The sequence below is a fragment of the Pezoporus wallicus genome, unplaced genomic scaffold (genome assembly GCF_028554395.1).
Source record: "Pezoporus wallicus isolate ANWC-B61680 ecotype Strahan unplaced genomic scaffold, APGP_CSIRO_Pwel_v1 contig_5552, whole genome shotgun sequence".
Taxonomy (NCBI): domain Eukaryota; kingdom Metazoa; phylum Chordata; class Aves; order Psittaciformes; family Psittacidae; genus Pezoporus; species Pezoporus wallicus.
In genome coordinates this window covers 4,290,546-4,295,903 of record NW_026640754.1, presented here as the reverse complement: position 1 = coordinate 4,295,903, position 5,358 = coordinate 4,290,546, and the positions used below count along the sequence as shown (strand labels likewise).

The 5,358-nt window shown below is 46.0% G+C and overlaps 1 long non-coding RNA gene across 1 annotated transcript; it reads right to left on the bottom strand.

The window, feature by feature from the left end:
- Positions 1–2,275: 2,275 nt before the first annotated feature.
- Positions 2,276–4,277, bottom strand: LOC130605128 (uncharacterized). The gene is made up of 2 exons (XR_008973619.1): positions 4,081–4,277; positions 2,276–2,364 (listed from the first exon to the last, which is right to left on the bottom strand). It is a non-coding gene; the product is annotated as an uncharacterized LOC130605128 (long non-coding RNA).
- Positions 4,278–5,358: the final 1,081 nt, after the last annotated feature.

Sequence of the window (5,358 nt, the reverse complement as noted above, 5' to 3'; positions counted from 1 at the left end):
AAGGCCTTCTGCAACATCTGTTTACTGTAAAAACATTCCTGCAGGGTCATTTCAAGGTTCAGTTTTTCAGCTTCTGGGGTCTGCAGTAACTGACGGTGGGTTTCCAGTTCAGATTTTGCTGCAGTTTCTTTTTGTTTTATTTGTTGCATTTCACTCTGATTTCTTTCAAGCTCTTGTCTAGGGAACTCCTTTTCTCTTCTAAGCTTGGATATCTCTATCTTCAGTCTTTCCTTTGTTTCTTTTAAATCAAAGAATTTCTTTTGCCAGAACTTCTGGCTTCTACTGAGCCTCTTTCTTTCACAGGTAACTGCAGTCATCTTTTCTTCTTTCTGGTTCCTGATTTGAAAGTCGTGGTGCGTCTGTGTTAAATGTTGGTTAACATTTTGGAGTTGATTCCTCTGTTTCTCAAGGATGTCTTTTGGGTTTTGGAGTTCTTTACATTTGCATAGGAGTTCTTTTTCAGATTTTACTTTTTCACTGTACTCTATACTCATTAGAAGAATATAAACTATTATCACAGGCCCTGTTTTGTTCACTATTGGGCATTGGGGCAGGCACAAAATACCAAATAAGCATCTGTCCTGGTTTCCACGGGGACAGAGTTAATTTTCTTCCCAGTAGCTGGTGCAGTGCTGTGTTTTGGGTTTAGTCTAACACTGTGTCCTGGGTTTAGCAGTAGCAATCATTTTTTTTTTCCTCCTTCTTAGTAGCTGGTGCAGTGCTATGTTTTTGACTTTCGGCCTGGGAACAGTGCTGATAACACTGATGTTTAGTCTGGCCAAGGACTTTGTGAGTCTCATGCTTTGCCAGGGAGGAGGGGAAGCTGGGAGGAAGCAGAGACAGGACACCTGACCCAAACTAGCCAAAGAGGTATTCCATACCACAGCACGTCATGCCCAGGGGGTAACTGGGAGTTACCCGGAAGGGCACTCACTGCTCGGTCAGGCTCGTTTCGGCGGGTGGTATCATATTCTCTTCCCTTGTTATTTCTCTTATTATTATTGGTGGTAGCAGTAGTGATTTGTGTTATACGTTAGTTACTGGACTGTTCTTATCTCAGTCTGTGGGAGTTACAGTCTTTCGATTCTTCCTGTCCCTCAGGGAGCGGGGCAGGGAGAAAGGGAAGAAAGGGATGGGGTGGGGGGGTGGGGGGAAGTAGACTGTGTGGCTGACTTGCCGACAGGGTTTAAACCATGACACACTGGTAACACACTGATGTTTTAGTTGTTGCTGAGGAGCACTTACCTTGATCAGGGACTTTTCAGTCTCATGCTCTGCCAATGAGGAAGGACACAAGGACACAAGAAGCCATGAGGGAGCAGAGACGGGACACCTGTCCCAAAGTAGCCAGAGGGGTATTCCATACTACACCACATCATGCCCAGTGTATAAACTGGGGGGAGTCACCAGGAAGGGACCGATTGTTGCTTGGGTTGGGCTGGGTATAATTCAGTGGGTGGTGAGCAATTGTACAGTGCATCACTTGAGTTTGTTTTTTGTTTCCTTTCCCCTTTTAGTTTTATATTCTCTCCCGTTGTTATTTCCCTTATCATTATTATTAGCATGGTACTTTATTTTAGTTATTAAACTGTTCTTATCTCAGCTTGTGAGTTTTATGTTCTCTCAATTCTTCTCCCCATCCTGCCTGGGTAGGGAGGAATGGAGGGGGAATGAGTGAGCAGCTGCGAGGTGCTGAGTTACCAGCTGGGTTTAAACCACAACAGTGTCTTACATGGATTAAGGGTATTTCCAGCAGAGGAGAGAGGACTTAAGGAGACTATAATAGTTTGTCCTTGACTGCTTTTGTCATCCCAGTCCCTATGAAATGAGGGCAAACTGGAGTTCACGCTACATAGGAACAGAAAAAACGGTTTATGCAGCATTTCACAGGGAAGGGACAAAATGTATTCCCTGTCCTCATTTCTCTCTCTTGCCTCCTTGACTCTCTGCCCTGTTTCCCTACATGCTTTGCACTGCATTCCATGTCCACTGAAGAGAATCCCAATTAATGTGGACAAGATCAGGTAACAGTTTTACCTGTGCAGAACAGGAGTTTTCATCCTAATGGGCAGGAGGGAATAGTATATATAATTCTGGCTATGGTCCTGCTACCCTGAAAAATCTCAGGAAGATGATACTGCTTTTCTTGCTTAAACCCAGACTATCCACAGGTTATTTTCCAAAGATCCATGGCATTCTCAAAACCCAGAGTCCAGCTAAAGAGTAACTTGTTTGTGGATAAAAATTGTTACACCTACATGCATCACTTGGTGTGGAAGTCATCAGAATCTTATCTGAGCTATGTGGTGGAGTTTTCATTTCAAGTCTACTGTTATTTCGTATCCTGTGGATTTTAGACTGTACCTGAAAAAGATTGAGATTGTTTACAGAAAACCTGACTGTAGAAATACTCTGTTTTCCAACAATATCCTACTACTCAAGAAGCTCTCTCTTAGGAAGGACAGACCAAATGGAACTGGCGCATAGGAATATGGAATTGTTTATAACCAACAAAGTGTAAAGCTGAATGTCCTTCCAGCATCGGATGTTAAGCTTTTATCTAAAGAACCAGATAAAATGATGGCAGGAAAATGCTCCTGAAAAAGGTGGCTTAGCATTCTGTCAAACATGGCAGTTTGCAAGAGTAGAACAGGTTCTGCTGACAGGGGCAGGACGTGAAATTAACTTTTTTGGCAACAACAGAGCTTCCTTGAGTTTATAGGGATAGGAATGAGAGAAAGATTCAGTCTTTCCTTTTTTTTTTTCCTAGCTCAGTTGGGGTTTTCTTCTGTTTTTCTGAAGTATTAAAAGAGTTTTTAAAACCTCCCAAAAAATACTGTGTCTAAGAGCAAGCAAGAACTGAGGAGTGAGATTATCTTATCAGCTATTTTAAGACGGACAGATGGTAAACTGTATATTTAATGTACACAGTCATCTAAGATTAGATCTTATTTAAAACTGCATGGAGACCTCATAGCAGCCTTCCAATATCTGAAGAGGGCCTACAAGGATGCAGGAGTCTCTTCATCAAGGACTGTAGTGAGAGGACAAGGGGTGATGGGTTTAAAGTCTGTTGTGAAAACCTCTGAGATGATGCCAGCTGTTGCTGAAGAATCTAAAAGGTATAAAATAAGTATCAGAAAATGGGTATGTAGAGGTTTTGTTGTTTTGTTTTAAATATTGAGGTAAGCTAGGATATTTTGTATGTGGAAATGGTATTTCTTTTCCAGTTCCAGGATTGTTGTCAGCCAGCCTGGGTCAACGGGAGTTCATCAAATGCTTCTTTCACCATTCAGTAGCCTTTTAAAAACTTACTTGCACTACTGGAAGGATTTCACACAGTACCTCACAGAGTTGCTCGTGTTACAGTAAGCACTGTCATGTCTGGCATTACTGATTTTACTGATATCTTTATCTTTGCAGTGAGGCCAAATGTGCTCCTGTTAGAATTCCTACTCCGGTTCCACAAATGTGTACAGACTGTGGTGTACAGGTTGCACAGAGTAAGAAAGCTGGACTCTCTCTCGGATTAGTAAAGGGAAACTCCAGTATTCTGCATTAACCCAAGTTATATTATGCATACAGCAGAATTTTTCTGGCTTTCCACTGGTACTGCTTTGGGAGAAAATTCTCAAACATATAGAACAGGAAGAAGAAGGGCAGGCACAGAAGTACTACTGTACATTGTATACGTAAGTTATGCAACTATACTGATCTTCATATTAACCAGTACTACTGTACATTGTATACGTAAGTTATGCAACTATACTGATCTTATTCGTATTAACCACTTTGCATTTGCTGAGCAATGTAAAAAAGACTAGCATTAAATTACATAAGTCTGTAAATACTGAGAACTAACACTTCACCTGAGCAGCTCCTGAAGTAAGGCACCTGCCATTGTCAGTAGTGAGCCTGAGCTGACCTGGTGCAGCCTTGTGCTGGCCACTTTGACAGCAGTGTTTTGGCACTGGACACAGCCATCTATTGAAATAAATACCCCCTATGGAAATCCTGCTAGCTCAGACACTACCCCAGTCGTTCCTGCTCCTGTCTCCCACCAGAATCAAATCAGCTTACTTCCAACATTGTTTGTAGGTCAGCTGGGTCTTCAGCTTCTGTGTGACCATCTGCAACTAAAAATGACACTTCTACAATTAGCAGTGCCTGATGTTCACAGGAAGAGCTGTTTCGGATCTGAAAAGGGAAAACTAGAACTCAGCCTTGCTACTGGGCCCGAGGAAGGATGCAATGGAGAGCTCCTGCTGCTGTGGAAGCCCTGCAGCAGCTCCCGGCACTGCCCAGGGTCACCCGCAGGACGGTCCGTGCTTGGGAGGTCTGTGCGGAAGCACCCCAGGCTCCAGGCCGGAGCTGGTCTTTCTTTGGCAGCTGGCAAAGCGTGGACCTCCAGCGACATCTGCCAGCGCCTCGCCGGCCGGCTGCCAGAACTGACACCGGGGGAGAGCGGCACAGCCCTTCATACCAGCACCGGCTCTGCTCTCTTAATAGCTTCCCGCGCACCAACGCCGGTTACCCGCAGGAGGTCGCTGCGGCCGCCCGGCACCGCCCCAGGCCTTCTTCCGAGCCGGGGTGGGGTCAGCGCCGCGGTGTGGCCGAGGGCTCATCGCTGTGGCACCGCGAGAGGCGGGGAGCCTTCTGTGGCTGCGGAGCTGCACCTCGGTTCCCCTCTAGCCCTAACGGTCGGGAGGGGTCCCGTTCACACCGCGGCGGCTTCCTCTGCCGTGAGCTCTCCCTGCTGCCCGCAGAGCCCTCAGGGTGGCGGGGGAAGGCCGGGAGCGAGTGCCCCGGGCCGGCTCTTTTGCCCCGGCGCAGAGGGCCCGGGCGCCTGCCCAGAAGCAGCCCGGGCAGCCTTGAGGGGAGCGTGCATGAGCGGCCAGGGCCGCCTCCAGTCTGTCCGACCTTCCGTTGTTATGGTAGGGGGGCGGTTGGTGTCATTTTGCCCTTCTCTTGCGCACAGCTCTGCGTTGTCACCCTTGGGGTGGGGTGTGGGCGTTCGTTCTATAGGGCATCCACAGCAGTGGTACGTGGTTTTGTCATTTACAGTTTAAAAGGAATATTCTGCCACACTCTGTTTAAATTTGAATAGTGAAAGTGGGTGAAATCTGAAATACGGTTAACTTGTTCAGCAGTAGGAGATGTTGAAGAAACGAGTTCTTGAATATTCAGTCCTGGGGTTTGTCACTCATTGTGTATGCTACAAGTTTAAATGTGTGCTTATGGCATCAGAAGGTTCTAGTTCCAGAGGCTGGCAAAGAGATCAGTGATGGTACAGTTGCGCATCATTTTGGAAGGAAAGTTTGCAGTTATGCGGACAAAAGAGTTAAGTTGGTATCATGA